This window comes from Panthera pardus, unplaced genomic scaffold (genome assembly GCF_024362965.1).
Source record: "Panthera pardus isolate Hobbes unplaced genomic scaffold, ASM2436296v1 HiC_scaffold_25, whole genome shotgun sequence".
NCBI classification, from domain to species: Eukaryota; Metazoa; Chordata; class Mammalia; order Carnivora; family Felidae; genus Panthera; species Panthera pardus.
The window spans coordinates 13494154-13513516 of record NW_026526821.1 but is presented as its reverse complement, the minus strand read 5'-3'; the positions used below and the strand labels follow the sequence as shown (position 1 = coordinate 13513516).

The 19363-nt window shown below is 54.8% G+C and overlaps 1 protein-coding gene and 1 long non-coding RNA gene across 4 annotated transcripts in view; both read right to left on the bottom strand.

Annotated features, from left to right (window-relative positions):
- SULF2 (sulfatase 2) overlaps positions 1 to 6769 on the bottom strand; it is a 118149-nt gene extending 111380 nt beyond the window's left edge. Inside the window, exon 1 of one of the 2 annotated variants that reach the window (XM_019458230.2) lies at positions 6519 to 6769. The gene's annotated coding sequence lies outside the window, so the exon portion shown is untranslated. Of the gene's footprint in view, positions 1 to 6004; positions 6133 to 6518 lie in introns of those variants that run through there. The other variant, XM_053890168.1, reaches the window with a different exon arrangement.
- Positions 6770 to 7818: 1049 nt separating this feature from the next.
- Positions 7819 to 17858, bottom strand: LOC109272314 (uncharacterized). 2 transcript variants are annotated; one of them, XR_008417704.1, is made up of 3 exons: positions 17271 to 17858; positions 9370 to 9967; positions 7819 to 8424 (listed from the first exon to the last, which is right to left on the bottom strand). It is a non-coding gene; the product is annotated as an uncharacterized LOC109272314 (long non-coding RNA). The 2 variants fall into 2 exon arrangements; XR_002082405.2 differs by having other exon boundaries at positions 9862 to 9967.
- Positions 17859 to 19363: the final 1505 nt, after the last annotated feature.

Sequence of the window (19363 nt, the reverse complement as noted above, 5' to 3'; positions counted from 1 at the left end):
AAGCTGTTTTGCCTGGTTCTACTCTACGCTGAATTTTCTGGGAATGCAACCGCGAGGTAAACCAAGGGAAGACTGTCGTTTGTTTTGTTCGGAGATTTTTGGTAAATTGTTCGCCATTTGGGAAAATCACATGGTTTATGGCCGTAGCACTTGTGGGATGTTCCTACCCCGCTGTGTCTGTAGCCGTCAGATTTATGTGATTCCACACTAGCGTGGGCATCTGACTGCTTTATTGCGTCTTCCAACGTAGTTGTGCCTAAGATTTATAGCTGGCCATACATATGTTTACTTACATTTCCTCTTAGTTTTTCTTTAAATTATACTCAGGATACTTTATCAGTTCAAAAACGTGCAGAGAGGTTCTATTACCAGGAATTCATTGCAGGTAAACCTGCCAAAAATATTTGCTCTATGAGGGCGTCTGATATGCTAATTTTGGGAACCACAGAGTGACGTCAAACACGAAAAGCCCGTTTCCCTCTGCCAGTGTTTGGTTTAGGTGTGCATACAAAACCCAACCCTGGACCAATGAGGCATGAAGCAAAGTCTGCTGGGGTGAGGGTGTTCTTGGAAGGATTTTGCTTTCTGATTAAAAGGCTGACAGCATGGGGTCCCACTCTTTTATTTCCACTTTGTATGGGGATGTAATATCTAGAGCTGCAGCAGCCATCTTGAGACCATGAAGCAGCAAGGCCAAAGACGCATGAGGACCGAGGAGCAGAGGACTGGAAGATCTTGGGTCTCTGAAGACACTGTACAAATTGGCTCCAGGGCTCCCCTGGCTTGGACTGTTAAGCGAGAGCTAACGTTTCTATTGTGTAAGCCACTCTCAGCCAGGAGAGTGTAATTCACCATTACTTGTGGTGAATATATCTTGATTCACATTCAAATGCTTAAGGACTCAAAGCCTCTAAGAACTGTGGTAGGATTTCTTGGTGTCTGAAATATCCAGAAAAGTGGCCCGCATGCACAAGTCTGTGGACAGGGTCTGTCTCTAGAGCAGGCCAGAAATGCAGCTTTGGGATGATCTGACTTTCACCAGAGCATGAACATCTCCTGAACTTCTGGGAGCCATTTTCCATTCTCTTTTCAAAACGCTCCTCTCTTTGGCCACTGAGGAGGGCCAGTCACCCACTGGGGCCCTGACTGGGAGCCAGTAACGAAGGCTACTGGCTATATTCTTCACCTAACACATCTGGCTTCCACCTGGCTAAACACGTCACGGCCCCTGGGGATGGCCCCGTCCATCAACTCACGCTTATAAGACCTACTCGTAACGACTCTGGGTCTGGGGTAGAATTTACCTAATGTTTCAAGCAGGGCCCAAGTGCGCAGGGCCGTGGGCCAGGCTTTTACAAGACAAAGCCATGTGTCAGAGGCCAGGGCCCCTGGACAACGTATGTTTTGGAATCTCATTAAGAGACTGTGTAGAATTCAAAATGGCGGTGGTCTCTGGTGAGAGAATCCCATGAAGTCTGGGTCTGGGCTGGAGGAAAAGCTTCGGAGACCATGCCAACAGGTGTTCTACCAGGGAGGCATCATGTTGCCTATGAGGCCCAAGATCCCACCTGACCTTCAGTTCCCAAAGGCACCTGTTGTCGAGTGATGAATATTTGGTTCTATCCGCTAATCACTGAGCAGTGAGGAGACGGACAAAGCGGGCTCGGCCTGGGGCTTTGTGAATTTCTCAGGAGCATCATTAGGAGGTGAGCCTGTGAGGTGTGCTAAAAATAGTCATCAGATAGATGCAGGACAGGCAGGTGGAGGGGAGGGGCAGACCACACCAGAGAACAAAATACATTTTCCCTGGACGGTCGTGTCCAGTCCCATGGCTTAAAATAACACGGATCCTCCAAGGCCTCCCAGATTTAGGCTGCCAGCCCCAGCCAGCTCCAGACGTGGGTATCCCACAGCGACCGAGAGCTCAGATCCCCTGGTCATCTCAAACCCAACATGTCCACGACTGAATTCCGGATCATCTCCCTGCCCCCAAACCTCTCTCTTCCCCACGTTCCAGGCTGCCAGTCACCTGGTTCCCCGGCACAATGGATATTTGTCGTGAGGTCCCTCGCAGACACCCCGGGATGTTTAGCAGGCTGTAGCAATGAGGCTTCCTTCCACTGGTGAGCCCCCCAACTTGTGCTCTCCAGGACTCTGGGGGCTCCGATGCTCTGTCCCCAGCCCCAGGGTGGGGCCTGGGAGCCTGGCCTAAGCCCACCGTCGGGGCGCTCGTTTCCTTGACCGGTGCGGGTTTGGAGTGAGCACGTGACATAAACCAGTGCCATCAGAGGGACGCCTGGGGCGAGGGTGGGCATTTCCAGAAAAGAGGCTTGGTCTTTCCTGTTGGGCTTAGACCAGGGAGAACAAGAGGACCGCTCTTCAGCAGCCAACTCGGACACCTCAATTATGATAACAGCCGGCGTTTACTGAGGGCCTGCTGAGGTCAGATGCCGCGCGAAGCCCTTGCTGCTGATGACTTCACTTCATCCTTTACCACAAACCAGGAGATAAGTGCTACTACAGACCTCGTCATTTGCTGGACGACAACGCCGGGGCCCAGAGAGGTTAACTAATGCTCCCCGGATCACACAGCGGGGCAGGAAGCCCGGGCCTGCCCACCCCTTGGAGCCAGAGGGCAACCGGCCCCGTGGAAGGAGGAGCAGACAGGCAGAGGAACGGATGCTCATGACAGAATCGGAGCCCTGATTCCAGCTGCATCTGAAGCCAGAGTTACCCGAGCAGTTTGTGGCCATAAAAGCGAACACGTCCCTTCTTTTCTCCTTATGCTGGTTTGAGACTCTGTGACATTCTCTTTGCGACCTGCACACAGCAGTTGCTCAGTAAACACCAACAGATGCCGGGAAGACTGCTCGGGTCGTCCGCCTCCCTGCCCCCCATTAACTGCTGGTTGTGTAGCCAGAACACCCGACCGCGGCCAGACCCACGCGACTTCCTCTTTCGGCTCCAAGTGAGGCCCGGTTCCCTAGCAACCATCCCAGTTAGGCAATCACGCCATTTATCAGGATGCCAATTAATTATAATGATCTTAATGATCTTCCAATTAGGTAGCGCCCTGAATCGGATCAGGGGCCCCGCGGCCTCCCCGGGCGGGGGCTCATCGCAAGGCAGGCAGGTTGAGGTGAGGCGACTGCACCTGCAGGTCAGCACTGAGAAGCCCCACCTTCCGTGCCCACCAGCCACAGAGGGCCCCGGGGGGCCTGATGGAAAGCTGGGAACCTCGGGGCCACCTCTCCAAGGACAGGCCAGTGCGACTCCATCACCAACCACAAGAGGGCCTCACTTCTCAGAAAACGTTAACCCTTCCGCCCCTCGGAGGCCGTGCTTTTTTGCATCAGCCACATTTGATGCGTCCCTTTGCATTCTGACTAGGGGAGCGTGTGTGTGTATTTGCACGGGGCAGGAAACGTGGCCCGGCAATCGCACACTTTCCTCAGGCTGCAAACCCCCCCCCCCCCCAAACCAAACACAAATCGGAGATTCTGTCAAATAGTGGAGATTTTTGGAGAGGAGAGGGGTTACTGATGGGCTTCTGCCTTTCAAACTTTTGTCTAGATGCGTTTTCTTCCACGGGGCATGTATTTCTTCCACATCTGGAAGAAAGACCCAGGTCACGGAGGGAGGAGAGTACAGTGGGTCAGAATGGACCCTGGGGCCACAGGGCCTCTTACATCCTGGCTCCACCAATGACCAATTGTCCCAGGAAGGTCACAATCCCCTCTGTGTCCTCGTCTTTAACATCACGAAAACCACAAGACCTACCTCACTGGGTTTTTGTGTGGATTAAAGGAGTTATTATGCACGAGGGGTTGGAACAGCGTATGGCTCACAAAACACTACATAAGTGTTATCTGTCACCCTAAGTCTAGATGAAGCTCGTTCTTTGAACTACAAGCGGGTCGGGAATTCTGCTATTCTTCTGGAGGACAAGGCTTTTGGTTCCTTTCTGCGGGGACTTCGTGGGGTTGGGTGATGTTCCCAGTCTGGCTGACTTAGGAGACCAGAAAGCTGCCCCTCGAGGCACGGCCAAATGGATAAATTAAACACGTCTAGGGAAAGGAAGAGAGAGTTGTCGCCCCCGAATCCAAAGGTGGACTTCACATGCCGGGCAGTGCAGTCACCCCTTTCTAGGTCCTCAGGATGGCAGCTGACAGCTGAACAGAGCGACTGGGCAGGGGACACAACCCCTGCACACGCGCATGCACGCACACACAATCTCACACACGGCCACACTGTCTTCCTCCAAGCCCCGGCTTTTTACACTTAACTCCTCACTCAACCCTTAAGTTTGAAAACGTAACATGTTATTAGGGTTTTTTAAAAAGCCACAAATTCAAATAAGAAAACCCCAAAAACTGTACGCAAAGCCCAAACCCCAAACCCACATGGGCTTTCAGGCATTTATGTACATAAACGTGGCCCAAGGAAGGCACATCCTTCGTGTGCAAAGGTCCAGCGAGCCTCCTATCGGCCAAGCCTGCCACCCTTCCCCTTTGAGCCGCTGATTAGAACACTAATCTGCACCCCCGGACGGGCTGTTTTGAGGAGTGTTCTGTCCTCCATGAGGTGGGACAGGCAAAGCCGGAGGAACCTCTCTTGCCAGGTGAGTGGTCTCCACTCTGTCCTCCCCACCCCCTTTATGAACGTATGAATGGCTTTAATTGAATTACAACCCTCCAGCGGGTTCTGTGATGGGTAGCCGGGATGCAGGAAGAAATCCCCCTCACTATTAACTGCCAGATGAGAGTAACTCTGGCCGCTCTGGGGAGAGACGCCCTGTCCTCCGGGGAAAGCCCATCCTACCTGCTTCTCTGTCGCCAGAGAACCCGCGGGAGAGCAGGCTCCCGGCTCTGCCCCGAAGGAAGGGAGGGCGGCCCTGTGGGACAGAGGCAGGGGCAGGTGGAGGGGGCCAGGGCCGGCCTCCCCGCAGCCACAGATGTGCAAACACCCAGATTCAAGCGTAAGCTGAATGTAATTACTTGGTTAATTAAATATTGACTTTTAACTCAAAAAGTGATTAAAACAAGCTGCTGGAAAGAGTAGAGGGGGCAGGGAAGGGATCAGAACTTTCAGGAAGAAGAGGAGGAGGGGGACTGTGTTGTGCGCAGGGGGCACTGTCTTCAGTCCTAGGGCAGGTAGGGAACTGCGGACAGAGGACACTGTGCAAAACTAGGATTTGCTGGTGTCTCTTTACAGTTTCCACCCTGAGACCACATCTCTTTACTAGGCTGCCTTCAAAGCGAACCCAGCGAGCTTCTGGCTCAGGAACTATATACCGATCGTCGCCTTTTCTTGGAGCTAATGCGGAACCTGGCACGAGGACGTGCTCCACGGATGCTTGTAGAACGAATGAATGAACTACTAGAAAGAATTAAAATAAAAGAGAGAAAAACCAGAAGGAAAGAAAAGCGCACTCCTAGAAATCGCCTCGCTGCCACACTTCGGAAACCCCGGGGAGCCCGGGGAGGGGAGCATCTCCCCGCAAGGCGATGAGAACCGGTTCTGACCTGGCCTGGGAGGAAGTTTGTCTTTTCGATCCCGTTGGCCCTTTCGGTAGCTGCGAGCTCCCAGTCACCCTGAAGATCCGGTCCACCGCTTTCCCGTGTCCTGCCTGGACAAGCCCCACGTGGTCTGGCTTCTAACTCAAAGGGGTCAAGGAGGCCATCCCCCTGCGGCCGGCGGGCCCGGGCGCGCTTCCCCGGAGTCCTCCAGGGCTCCGCGTGGCTCCCGCGGGTCAGGGGCGCGGTGGGAAGCCGTCACCCGCTCGCCAAGCCCGCCGGCGGGGTCAAACGGGTCATCCCCCCCGCCCCCCGCCCCCCGCGGCCCGCCGGCGCCGGGGCCTCCCTCTGGACGGCCCGGTCCCACCTCCGCGCGCCGCGCCGGGGCCGGAGCCGGGCGGTCGGGACCGGCCGCCCGCTCACCTGGGCGGCGCTGCGGCGGCCGGGGGGCCCCCCCCGCCCCCTCGGGCCCCGCGCGCCCCACTCACCGGCGCGCACGGCCCCGGCGGCCTCACCCCGCGCGGGGCGCCGCCGCCTCTGCCGCAGCCCGGCCGGGCCGCGGGGCGCAGGGGACTCCGCGCCGCTGCCGCCGCCGCCGCTGCATCCCCCGGCGAGTGCCGCCGCCGCTCCTCCTCCCCTCCCTCCGCCTCCTCCCGCCTCTCCGCCCCCCCCCCCCCCCGCCCCGGCTCCGCCGCCGCCGCCGCCCCCACCCCGGCCCCCGCCCCGGCGCACCGCCCTCGCCAAAGTCCGGCTCCGCGCCGCGCCCGGGCCGCTCTCACATCGCCCCAGCCCGGCCGGCCGCGCTGCCCGAGCCGGCCCCTTGGCACACGGCGCGGCCCGGCTCCCCGCCCGCCGGCCTCCGAGCGGGGAAGGCGAGCGCGCGCCGGGGCGGGGGGCGCCAGCCCCGGAGCCGCGGGCGGCGGGGGCCCGGGGCCGGTGGGGGGGTGGGGGGGAAACCCGCCGCGGCGCCCTCCCCGCGCCCCCCGCGCCCCAGCGCTTTACCTCCGGCTCGATGGACGCGCGGCCGGGCCGGCCCGGTCCTTGTTCCCCCGGCGCGCGCGGCCCTGGCCCCGAAGTCCGGCCCCGGACGGGGCAGCGGCGGAGAGCGGGGTCCGCGCGGCTCTCGGCTTCCCGACGCCTCGGGACCCGGCTGGCCGCGCTCCCGGCGCCGAGCGCGCACCCTCGCCGGGACACAGACGCACACTCGCTCCCGCTCGCCCTCGGCGGAGAGTTGAAACAGCTGTGGGATTCGCCCAGGAGCTGGAAATGAGGGAGGGACGCGAGCCAGAGCCGTGCGTGCGTGCGTGTGTGTGTGTGTGTGTGTGTGTGTGTGTGTGTAAAAGACACAAACGGGGGGGGGGCATCGCTAATAAATCAAACACCGCAATAAAGTGAGGAGGGCCATTGATCAGGTCCCCTTGGCTGGAAACGAAGAGTATCCTTCCTTCCTCCCCGCTTTTTCTCCTCCCTCGGAGCTGGAAGGAGCCAGTGTTGCGCGGGGCGTGCGACAGCCCCGGCCGGGCGCTCCCCTCGTAATGACACGTTAATAAATGTTTTCTTTTATCTGCTCTCACAAGGGCTCGCCCCGGTCTGCAAACACCCGACTGCCTTTGCTGAAAGCGCGGCGCTCGCCTCTCACCACACGCATCTGCCTTTGGAGAGGCCGGCTGCAGCCCGAGCCCCCAGCTAGAGCGCAGGGTGAACTGCCCCCGCGCCCAGGAACCCTCCCGAGATCCTAACTTGAACTCAAGCGAAAATAGCTGCCGTTGCCCAGAAATGATCCGGGAATAGGAAAGAAAGGAGAAACCCGCTTTCTCCTCCGAAAGGGGAGGAATTCGACTCAAGGTGGTGCTGTCCACCGCGGTTTCCACTGTCCCCAGCGCCACAGCAGAGGCCTGAGGGGGACCGGGCTGACGGGGTTGGGCAAAGAGCCGGCAGAGAACCAACCAGTAGCTGCAGGAACACGCAGAGTTGCTAAGGGGAGGCAGACCTTGCTGCAGATACGTGCCCTTATGTAGGCAACGGTGACTTGTTGAAACCTAATGGTCTTACAAGGGAGGTGTTAGGCCCATTCTACAGACGTGGAGACCAAGTCACAGGGAGGTTAAGTAACCGGCCCAAGGTCACACACTTGCTAAGGGGTGCACCCAGCATTGGAATCCGGGAAGCTTGGCTCCAGAGTTCTGCGAAGTCCGAGACCCCTTTTCACTGGAACAGCTCCTTTCTCTGACTTAGTCTTCCTTCGCGCAAGTTGGCTTGTCACATTTAGTAAATAAAAATATCGGAGGCCCACAAGGTGTGCTAAAACATTCTTTGTTTGTTTGAGATGCCAATCGGGTGTCCTAACCCGGCTGGGAAGCACGAAAGTCCCCCACCGTCTTCTCCCTTCACCACCCCCAGATGGATCTATAGTCTAAATAAATCAGGGGCACCCGGCTGGCTCAGTTGACTGAGCCACGGACTCTTGATTTCGGCTGTGCGCGCAGTGGAGAGCTGAAGCCCCACGAGGGGACCTGTGCGGAGTCTGGAGCCTGCTTGGGATTTTCCCTCTCTCTCCCTCTCTCCCCGGCCCTACCCCGCTCACGCTTGCTCACTCTCTCCCCAAATCCATCAATCAATAGACATTTAAAGTAATTCAACGAAATCAGGAAAATCGGGAACCTCTTTTCCTAAATCAGATTCCTGCCTCACGTTTGGCACCACTGAGGTTGCTGACCTCCTGCCCTTCGTCAGGATGTCAGGCTCGCGTCTTCACCCTCGGGGAGCAAACAATAACGGGGACCCTCTTCCCCTCTGTCTCATGTCTGTGGAAGGAAGGACGGACACATTTCCTGCAGAACTGCTGGTACGTTGCTGTCTGGTAGAAGGATAAAGCAGGCCATGGTTGGAGTTGAAAATTTTCTAGTAGCTGCGTTAAAAAGTAACACGGAACAGGTGACGTTGATTTTAATCTGTTTCACATAGTCTCCCCAAAACATCTCTTCAACATGCGATCGATATAAAAATTATTAATGAGATAGTTCACATTCTTTTTTCTTACCAAGTCTTTGGAGTCTGGTGTGTGTTTTACACGCCCACCATCTCACAATTTGGACTGGCCACATGGGTCTGGGATTCCCACAGGGAGTATAGTTCTAGCAGGTTCTGTGGTCCACTGCTGAATGTTTCCACCAGGCTATCTTATGTAATCCTTTTACCAATTTTTCAAGAAAACTTATGCTTACAAAGGTCAAGTGTTGTGACCAAGGTCACAAAGTTGGCAAAGTGGGATTTTAACTCATTTGAGACTGTGCCTGGCTTTGGGACATGTATCTCTTGCGACAGTAATTTTCTACCTGGGTCCTCAGAGCCCCCTGGGGTGCCTCCGGGGCTGGCGGTGGGGAGGGAGGTGAGATCTGCCTTTACCTGCTTTTTATGCTGGAGAATATTTCAGAGGTGGGGAGATTTCTAACCACAAGTACACTGCCTTCCTTTAGGCCTCAAGTTCACGAACACAGGTCTCCTTTCCCTACAGGGGTCCTGCCCACAATTGTCTCCTCACCAGGAAACCCCACGCGTGGAGGGGCAGCTCACAATCCCTTACATGGGGCTGTAGGCAGGGCTGAGATGACATCATTTGGTTATCGCTTTTGGATATTTATTCTTTCTGTTGCTGTGATAGGCTGAACATGGTGTCATCTGTGTTTTGCCCCTTATTTTTCCTTAGGAAGGAGATAGATCTCATGAGTCAGTGCCTCTTTGTGTGTGTCTGTGTGCATGTGCACGTGTCTGTGTGCGCGTGTGCAAACACATGTGTGTGTGCTCACCATAGGCCTGTGCCACGGATCAGGTTTCAGGTGAGGCCCTAACTCACCAACTCAGATGCTCGCAGAGTCAAAGGGTCTGCAAAGCGCCCCCTGGCCACATCTCATTCCCATGATTCACAGCAAACTCCGTGGTCCTCGGGGGTCGGAGGCCTCAGCCTAAGTTTTCCAGCTTCCTTCCAGGCAGGAGGGGGACTCGGGCCACATTTGGGAGCTCGGTGTCTGCCTGGGAGACTTGGGAGGCCTCGGGCGCTCAGATGTCCCCCAGCCTGGAAAATCCCTCAGCCACTGAGCCAGGGCCTGGGTGGGGCCTCAGTGTGATTCTCGGGGTCCTCTGGCCTCCTGACACCCCGGCCCCTGACCGTCTCCATCCACACTGTCTGGGACAGCCTTTCTCCTCTGGGGTCCCTCGTCGCCCCGATGGCATCCGTCTCCGTGAGCGTCCTGGCTGGACACTCGGCTTTTCAGGCCCCTCAGGACTGGCCTGACTCCCCACCCCCTTGCTGGTTTCACCTCGAGGGGACCGTTCTGTTGACACCCACACGCCTCATTTCATCCTTCCGTGAGTTCCCTGGCGGCCCTCGGCGCAGATCGCCCGGCTGGTTCTATCCACCTTGCAAAGCCAGGATGCTGTTATTTCTGGAACTCCTATACAACAATTAAAAAGAAAAAAAAAGAATCACTCCTGCTGTGTTGTTTTCACAGTCAAGAGGCTGAAACTCAATCTGATTGTCCCAGCACTTCTGGCTGCGTTTGGATTGGAGTAGATGCGGTTTTATGAGGTTGTAAAAGTCAAGCTTTTAACATGTCTCAAACAAATTGACGTGTGAAGGAAAAGCGTTAAAAGTAGAAACATGGCCACAGACGGGAGGGCCTGGGAATGCGAGCGGGCCACCGAACTGGGGCACAGGTGGCTTTAATAACCTGCACGAGTGCGGGACGAAGCAGAAGGAGGCTGCACAGGCACCCCCAGGGGCTGGGGATCCGGCTTCTCAGCTCCTGAGTGGGGACGGTTTTGCACGGGTCTTAAAATACAAATCCCAGCGTCATCCATAACATTTCCACTTGCGGTTAATTCTGCTGAGTTTTCACTTAGACCCAAGCTGTCTCGTCGGTGGAAACGCAATTGCATTAGAGAAAAACTGTTTATATTTCTCGAGATCTTGTGATAATGAAAAACAGCACCATAAACCCCCATTAAGTCAGAAGAACATTAATTGTATCTCATGCTGCCTTCCTGGGCTGGCACGGTGACACAGACATACTTTACTTGAGCAACACAGGGCTAATCTTTGCAACACGGTACCCATTCCCCCTCCCCCCCTTAATTACACGTAATTGTATAGTCTAATTTATTCTAACGCCTAACGCCTAAAAGTGCACATTCATGAATCAAGGGTTAGATTGGGAGGTAGGAGAATTATAAATGGGTATAATTGCAGTCTCCTGGGGGCTGCTTGTGAGTGATCTCAAAGAGAGGTGATGTTTATTCCGAACTTTTACCGGTGAAAGACGGTTGCACGGCCTCCAGTAAGGAACGCAGATAACAGTGACAATTTGTCTAGTCGCTTAACAATACACCGATAGTTCTCTTTTGGATACGTAGGCAAGAAAAGATTAAATGCGTGAATTTCATATAATTTGTGATGTGATAAAATGGGGCACACCGGCATCAGTCCGCAGGTAATTGGGTATTAAAATGAGTAACACGGCCCCAGGAAGCACAGCTGCAGATCTGTGGACAAGGTGGAGCTCTGCCTTCTGTTTTTAGTATAAAAATCTCCAACCAAATTGTTGAAAGAGTAGGACAGTGGCTATGCTACACCTTCCACCTGGAATCAACAGTTGTTAATGCTTGGCCATGCGTGCATTATATCTAGCTGCACCATTTGAAAAAAGTCATGATCATTATGGCACATCACCCCTTGTGACCTGAGTGTGCACTTCCTAAGAATAAGCTGGTGCCCCAGGTGACCTCCCCTTCGTTATCACACCTAAGGAAATGAACAGCAATTCCATAATCATTCCCCAGATGATGCGAGATGGCTCACATTAACAGAGCCACAAGGGTGTCTTTCTCTTTGTTCCTTAAGCCTTTTCCTGCCCCAGGGCCTTTGCACTCGCTGTGCCCTCTCTCTGGTCTTGCTCTTTGTCATCATTCGTCTCTCAGTTCAGCTGTCACCTCCCTGAGAGTTCTCTCCTGTCTTACCCAAAGATGTTTCCTGGTCGCCTTCACTCTCTATCCTCCCTCCTTGTTTTATTGCCTTCCACAGCATGCCACTATACAAAATTCTGTTTTTATTCTGTGCCTGTGACCAGGGTCCCTTCAGCACCCCTCCCCCATCCCCGCCCCGCCTGCAGCCCACACTAGCTTCAGGGGAGCAGGGGCTGCGTCTGGCTTGTTTGCTATCGTAGGTCCAGTGCCTATAAGAGTGCCTAGTACACAGTTGGTGTTCTGTAGGTATTTGTGAAATGAGCGAACGAATATACCTGTGTGTGATGCTTTCAAACGGACGTGGTAAAGTGGAGAGATTGGGACCCCAGTGTTTAGAAGCAAAGCCACAGAGGTTCAAGGCTACCCACTCCCCGGTTGTCACACTGGTCTACCAAGTGGGGATAATGACCACAGTCCCCACTTCCCAGGGCTGTCGCGAGCTATTAACGAGTTTATACGCAGGGTGCTCAGAACAGTGCTGGCACATAACAACCAGCCTTCTTTGTGCACTTATAATTGATGTTAAGTCCGCTGGCCAGAGGCCTGTGATTATAAGCACCCTTGGCCATCCGCAGGCTCACACAGAAACAGTCTCCAAGCATAATGACCCAGGGAAAACTTCTTGGAAGTGCTGATGTGGCCACACCATTGGCCACATGCTGCCCTGCGCGAGAGGCCGGTCAGATCAACATTTGGCCTGGAAAAGGCTCTGGTTGTTTACAGCAGCCGTCCGAGCCGATGCGTCGGGCCCGTCGCTAAATATTTTTACTCTCGCCCCTGACACCAGCCCTTGGAGGCTCACACGGGGGCCGAGGCATGGGAGCGTGGAGAGGAGGGGACAAAAGTAGCCCCCTCTCCCCGCTGGAGGAGAGTGAACTCAGCAGCACGAGCTCTGACTCAGCACGTTCCCTCTCACGGCCCTTGGGAGGTAGACTGTTACACATTTTACCCTACTAGTGGCCTTGACGTTAAAAAAAAAAAAACAAAAAAAACACTTCAATGCCGGGTGTCCATTTGCAGGGGCATGTAGGTAAATATACATCTGTAAGCTAACATTGCAATAACATAGAAGTTAGGAATCAGGGAAAGGGTTGGAAATTTGGATAAAAATGGCATCCGACTGGAGATAAAATAAGGTAGTCTCTCCAGGAGAGTACGTATGGACCACACAGATTTTTGCTTTTTTGAGGGGGAACTGGGATTGCTTTCAGGGTCCATTTGTCCAGTTTAAAAAAAATGTTTATTGGGGCGCCTGGGTGGCTCAGTCGGTTAAGCGTCCGACTTCGGCTCAGGTCATGATCTCGCGGTTCGTGAGTTCGAGCCCCGCGTCGGGCTCTGGGCTGACAGCTCGGAGCCTGGAGCCTGCTTCCGATTCTGTGTTTTCCTCTCTCTCTGCCCCTCCCCTGCTCGCACTCTGTCTCTGAAAAATAAATAGAGACATTAAAAAAAACGTTTATTTTTGAGAGAGAAAGAACACAAGGGGGGGTGGGGAGGGGCAGAAAAGGAGAGAGAATCCCCAAGCAGGCTCCGCACTGCCAGTGCGGAACCCCACATAGGGCTTAAACTCACGAACCGTAAGACGATGACCTGAGCTGAAATCAAGAGGCTGACACTTAGCAGATTGAGCCACCCAGGCGTCCCCATGTGCCCAGCTTTTAGAACAAGAACTCTCCTCTCCTATGGGGAAACTGGTCCCTCCTGGATTTCCTCCACCAGAGCCTCTAGTGACGTGGCTTCGGCTTCTTGTTCCGGATTTGGGCATGTGACTCAGACCTGGCCAATCTGTGCATTCCATGCTCTGTCCGGTGATTGGTTCAGACATAGGCATGCGATCCTTTGTGAGCCAATGGGGGTAAACGGCCGATTTTCATTCACTCTATTGAGAGGAGCTTTCTTACTTCCGGGTTTGAACTGGGTGCTAATTGAGGCCACGTGTGGGCTTAGAAGTGAGGCAGAAGGAGAGCTGTGGGGTAGATGGATTGCATTGTAATGTTAAGGTGGCACCCAAGATTCCTGCCCCTCTCGTATATATAGGCTCCGTAGAACCCTGTCCACCTGCGTGTGGGCGGGACTGTGGATATGATGGATTTCACTCCCATGATTGAGATAAAGGGGAGGGATTTTGAAGATGTGATTAAGGACCCCTATCAGTTGAACTTGAATGAATCAAAAGGGGGAAAATCCTGGGTGGGCTTGACCCATCAGGTGTAAATCCTGAAGAGGGACTGGGGTCTTCCCTGGAATCAGAGATGCTCCAGCTGGCCCTGAAAGGTCAAAATGCTGTCTTGTGACGAAGGCCACTTGGCAGGGTGTGGCCTTTCTGTGACAGACAGCAAACAGGCGGGGATCGTTTTCCTCTAACTAACAGGAACTGAAGTCTTCCACAGCCAGCAAGTGTGGAAGAGGAACCTGAATGTGAAATGACTTGCAGCTTCCAACATTTTTCACTAAGGCTGCTAAAGTCAGACCCCGATTTCAGCCTGCTGTGACCCTGAGCAGAGACCCAAGCTAACCCATAGCCTGATTTCTGACCCATGGGAACTGTGAGATAATAAACCCATATTGGCCGAAGCTGCCAAGTTTGTGGTAATTTGTTATGCAGCAATAGAAAGCAAGTACATGTGTGGACACCTAGGTCAAGCTGTACCTGAAGCTGGCAAGAGAACACTTTCAATTATGTGAGCCAATAAATCCTCCCCTTCCTCCTCTTTATTCTTAAGACTGTTTTATAGCAGAGTCCCAAGACTGCATCTCACTGACCTGACTTATTTCACACACTTCTGCCTGAACCAGTCATTACGCCTGGGAACATAATACATGTACTGTGATTGGCCTCGTCTGGGTCGTGGGCCTGAGTTGGGAGCTATGTGCTCGTGTGATTTGTCATCATATCACGGGCATCTTACACGCTGACCCTGCGGATGCAGATTTCTGTCCACAACCTCCGTATCATTTTTGATCCTCTCCTAGTCGTTGTAGGGGACTTAGGAGGCATCACGGCAGACTTTTAACATAAAGGGACAGGGTAAAGAGTTTAGGCTTTGTGGACCACGTATAGCCTTGGTTCTATCTTCTTTCTCCTCCTCCTCCTTGTCCTCGTCCTCCTCCTCCTCCTTTCCCTCTTCTTCCCCTTTAAAAATGGTTTAAAAGCCATTCTCAGCCTGCAGGCCATACAAATACATGCCCAGGCAGGCCAGATTAGCCCACGGGCCACAGTTTCCAGAAACCTGGTTTGGGGCACAGCCTCTGGAGCCAGGTTTTGGGGCTCAAATCTAGTCCTCTGTCTCTTTAAAAAAACATTTTTTTTAATGTTTATTTTTGAGAGAAGGACAGAGTGTGAGCAGGGGAGGGGCAGGGAGAGGGAGGGAGACACAGAATCGGAAGCAGGCTCCAGGCTCTGAGCTGTCAGCACAGACCTGGACACGGGGCTCAAACTCACCAACCATGAGATCATGACCTGAGCCAAAGTCGGACGGTTAACCAACTGAACCACCGAGGCACCTCTCCAGTTCCCTGCCTCTTACAAGCTGTGAGACTCTGGGCCAGGTACTTGACTTCTCTGAACCCTGATTTCCTTACCTGGGAAAAGGGGATGATGAGTCCCGACCCCATATTTTGGCTGTGGAATTGAATGAATTCATGTGCGTCTCCTTCAGGTGATGTTTGGCCCAAGATCTGGGCTATGTGTAATTATTCTTAGGGGTGATCACTAATCATCATTCTCTTCCCCAACCTTGCAATTTGGAACCAATTGAGCAACGGGCTTGAGGGCCTGTTAGGCGAAGATCCACACCGCAGCGCTTTCTCTGGTAGGACGGAGTGAGATGACATGACCCGTGGGCTTTCCCAGTTCCCATCCCCCCAGGCCCAGGAGCCCCTGGGGATCCTCCAGAAGGACACTTATGGCGACACCATCTTGTCATGCCTGCACGCCTGGAGGGAGCCGAGCCTCAGACCTGTTTCTTAGAGGAGGCCCGGGGCTGTTACAGAGGCACAGTTACTGCAGGAAGTGGGGAAGGGGGCCGCACCTGTCGCTGTATCGTCTGGTCCTGACACGGTTCGCCGGGTTCCCATTCTCAACGTGCTGGGTTGAATAGCGTCCCTCCGGAATTCCTGTCCATCCAGAACCTCGGAATGTGACCTTATTTGGAGAAAGGGTCTTAGCAGATGTAAATAGTTAAGATGAGGTCATTCTGGATAAGGGTGGGCCCAGTCCAGTGATTGGTGTCCTTGTAAGAAGGGAAAACAGGGACATGGACAGACATAGGGAGGGAGGCCACATGAGAAGGGAGGCAGGGATGGGAGGGACGCAGCTATAAGCCCAGAAATGCCAAGTCTCGTGGGCAACTACCAGAAGCTGGAAGAAGCACGGAAGGATCCTCCCTGGAACTTTTGGGGGGAGCATGACTCTGCTGACACGTGGACTTCAGACTTCTGGCCCCAGAGCCCTGGAACAGAGTGGATTCCTGTTGCTTTAAGCCACCCAGGTTGTGGTGGTGGTTACGGTGGCCCCAGAAAGTGAATGGGGGGGGGGTCACTCCTTCTCCCTCGGGGTGAGTGTGTGAATGATGGCAGTGGAATGAAATGTTTGGGGTCACGGTGACACCAGAGTGTGGGTCTTGGCCCAGGCCCCAAACCACAGATTCTGATTTAATGGGGGTAGCCGTGGGCCTAGACATGAGTATTTTTTAAAGAACAACTTTAGCGGAGCGCCTGAGCGGCTCAGTCAGTTAACCATCTGACTTCGGCTCAGGTCATGATCTTGCGGTTTGTGAGTTCGAGCCCCGCGTCAGGCTCTGTGCTTACAGCTCAGAGCCTGGAGCCTGCTTCGGATTCTGTGTCTCCCTCTCTCTCTGCCCCTCCCCTGCTTGTGCTCTGTCTCTCTCTCTCTCCTAAAAATAAAAACATTAAAAAAAAAATGACAAGGTTAGTGAAGTATAATTTACATACCATAAAACTCACCCACTTTCAGTGGGTGATTTTAAAATTTCCCTAGTTGTGCAACCACCCCCATAATTCAGTTCTAGAACTTTCTCATCACCCCTCCTAATAAGATCCCTCATGGGCATGGGTCGTTTTAAAGCTCCTGAGGTGATTCTCACCTCTGGTGCCTGGTGGCTGGGCTGAGAGCCCTGCCCAGGGGTGGGGGCCTCAGGAAAGACAGGAAGGTGACGTAAGTTTGCCCAAAAGGTTCTGAGGCCCCCAGCTGACCCTGAGGTGTGTGTAGGTAAATGAAGAGAATATAAATAAGACCCCACAGGAGCAGTGGTTGTGGGGAGGGGAGGGATGGGGACGGAGGCCGGGTGGCTGAGACGGGTGGGCCAAAGCGAGGCCCAGGCCCAGAGAGGTCCGTCCAGGCTGTGGCTAGAGCTGGAAGCGGGTGGGTAAGGAGGGAGGGGCACACTCCCCATTTCCACCTGGGAAGAGAGGCCCGTGTGCACCTCTGGTCTAAACATCCTACCTCCTCTGGAACGTAGGAGGGGAGGGTGGGTTAGGGGAGCGGCGATGGTTGTGGGGGGAGCCTGCCCGCGTGACCCCTGGCCTGGCCTGGCCCAGAGCCAGGCCCCCTGGAGTCACTGCCCCCGGTGGGGTGAAGCAGCCTCCCCAGGGACACAGGCCGGGCCAACACAGACCAGAGTGAAGGGCCCCGGGCTTCCGCTGAGCCTGGAAGGACTGTCTGTCCTGCTCAGTGTCCCCGGCTGGCCCCCTCTGGCACCCCCCAACGTATCCACTTACCTTCCTTCCAGTGGGACCTGGCCTCACCCCACAGCTCTGTCCCAGGAAGTGGTTCCTGTCAGTCTCAGTGCCATCTCCTGTGTGGCTTTGGCGGCAGCTCGGTCTCCAGGCACCCAGGGCCATCCTTGTCCCGTGATTGCTCCTGGTGACTCATCCACTTGTGTTCACATCCGGTCGTCTGGGGCTCTGGCAGGTGCTGTGCCCGTGAGGGCTGGGCTGCCGACCAAGACTGCAGCAGAGGCCTCTGCCATGAGCTGGATGTACTCTGGTCTGTGCCCTTCACCTTGGAGGGAGGACTCACCTTGGAGGGAGGACTCGGGAGCAGGAACCCCGAGTCAGCGTAGGTTACTGCCTCTGCCTGCGGGAACCAGGTTGCTCCTAGAGGACCCGCTTTGGCTAGTTAAAGCCAGAAAGGGATTTGATAAAAGATACTAAGTATCCTCGAATCTGTGGGAGGGTCAGAATGCAGGCTTTGAAGCCAGGAGGCCAGAAAAGACTTCAGCCACACCCCCCGGGCTGCTTTGGCAACACAACACCGCCCCCGTGTCTGTCCTGATGAACTCGGGCTTGGGCTCTGCAGGCTGAGCCGCGCTGAGCCCCAGGAAGAACCAAAAGCTTTGCCGTAGTGTTTTCTAGAAGCTCAGATCGCTTGGACACAGCCGCCAGCACACCAAGCTTCGCCCTGAATCCCTGTCTCACATGGGTGTGTCTGATTGGCAGAGCCTGGACCATGTGACCGCATCCCGGCTGCAAAGAAGGGCGGGAATTTGAGTTTCTGGAATTGGCTTGGGAAGGCGGGCCTCCTTGTGGGATGTTAGCATCATGTCGAGAGGGAATGGAGTGGCCACAAACAAACAAAGGACAAATGCCTGTTGCACCTTCGGTGAGCCAGAGCGGGGACGAGCCCTCCGTGTCTCTCATTTTACCCTCATCCTTCTAGTTAGGAAGCAAGGAGCAGCAGGGGAGGGACGCGTCCAAGGTGGCGGGGAGCTCAGACGCCAGAACCTTCGAACCTTCCAGCTGCAGGACTAGATGGAGAGCGTCACAGATCCCCAGCCGTCCAGATGCCCTAATGCTGGCCTGGGGCCCCAACCACAAGTGACCCCATTTTGTGTCACAGGATGGGCTGGGTGTTCCTGCTCACTCAGCCCTCCGACCGAAGCAGGAAGCGGTTCGTCTGTGAACAGCCAGATCACGTAAAACTCACCCGTGTGCTCGTGGTCAGAGGACTTGGGCTCTGGTGCAGCTTCCTGTTGCGCAGCCTCGGGCCTCATTCGCTCTCTCAGCCTCATCTGTGAAATGGGCACCCGAATCTCGCCCCACTTCCCTCCCTCCAGGACTGTCATCGGGATCAAAGGTGAATGGGAGCGCAGAGCGAAAGGATAACCTGCGCGGGAACGGCGCGCTTCCTCATCGGTCTCGTTCCCCGCCAGCAACCCGTGGATAAACGGAATCTGCACGCCTTCTGGCAACCGCATTTGCTCTGGTTCATAAGGAATCACGAGCTGGGCTACGGGAGCTCTCGGTGTCGTCTGCTGAGACAACACGGGGATTGAGGGCTTGTTTCTTTGCCTCGAATTGGGGACCACACCCCATGGGCCATTAACAGACTATTGGGGACCGATGGCCGCAGTCTGTCTGCATCTGCCTGGGTGCACGCAGCAGCAAAGACCCCCAAACAAGGGTTGTTCTTGAGTTACCCCCAGGCAGCGTGTGGGTCCCGCAGGGCATTTCAGAGCAGGAAGCCAGGCGTCCCCTGGGGGGGGGAGACGTGGAGAGAGAAACCACACGGGCTGCTTTGGAGGAGCCCGCTGGGGACTGGCTGCCCGGCCTTGGAGTTGCTGCAGAGGCTCTTTGATCAGGGTTATCAGATCACCGAGCAGCCTCACACATCTTTGGGGAGATGCTCGTTGGTTCATTCATTTGACAGACCTTTCTAAAGTTGCCACTAAGTCTCAGTAACTCAGTCTCAGAGCCTAGGGTCTAGGGTGACTTTGATGACCCTTGCTTCCAAGGGCTTAGAGTCTGGTGGGTGAAAAAGAGACATCAAGAGAGCTCAACAGATGCGGCAGAACATCTTGGTTCTTACCGAC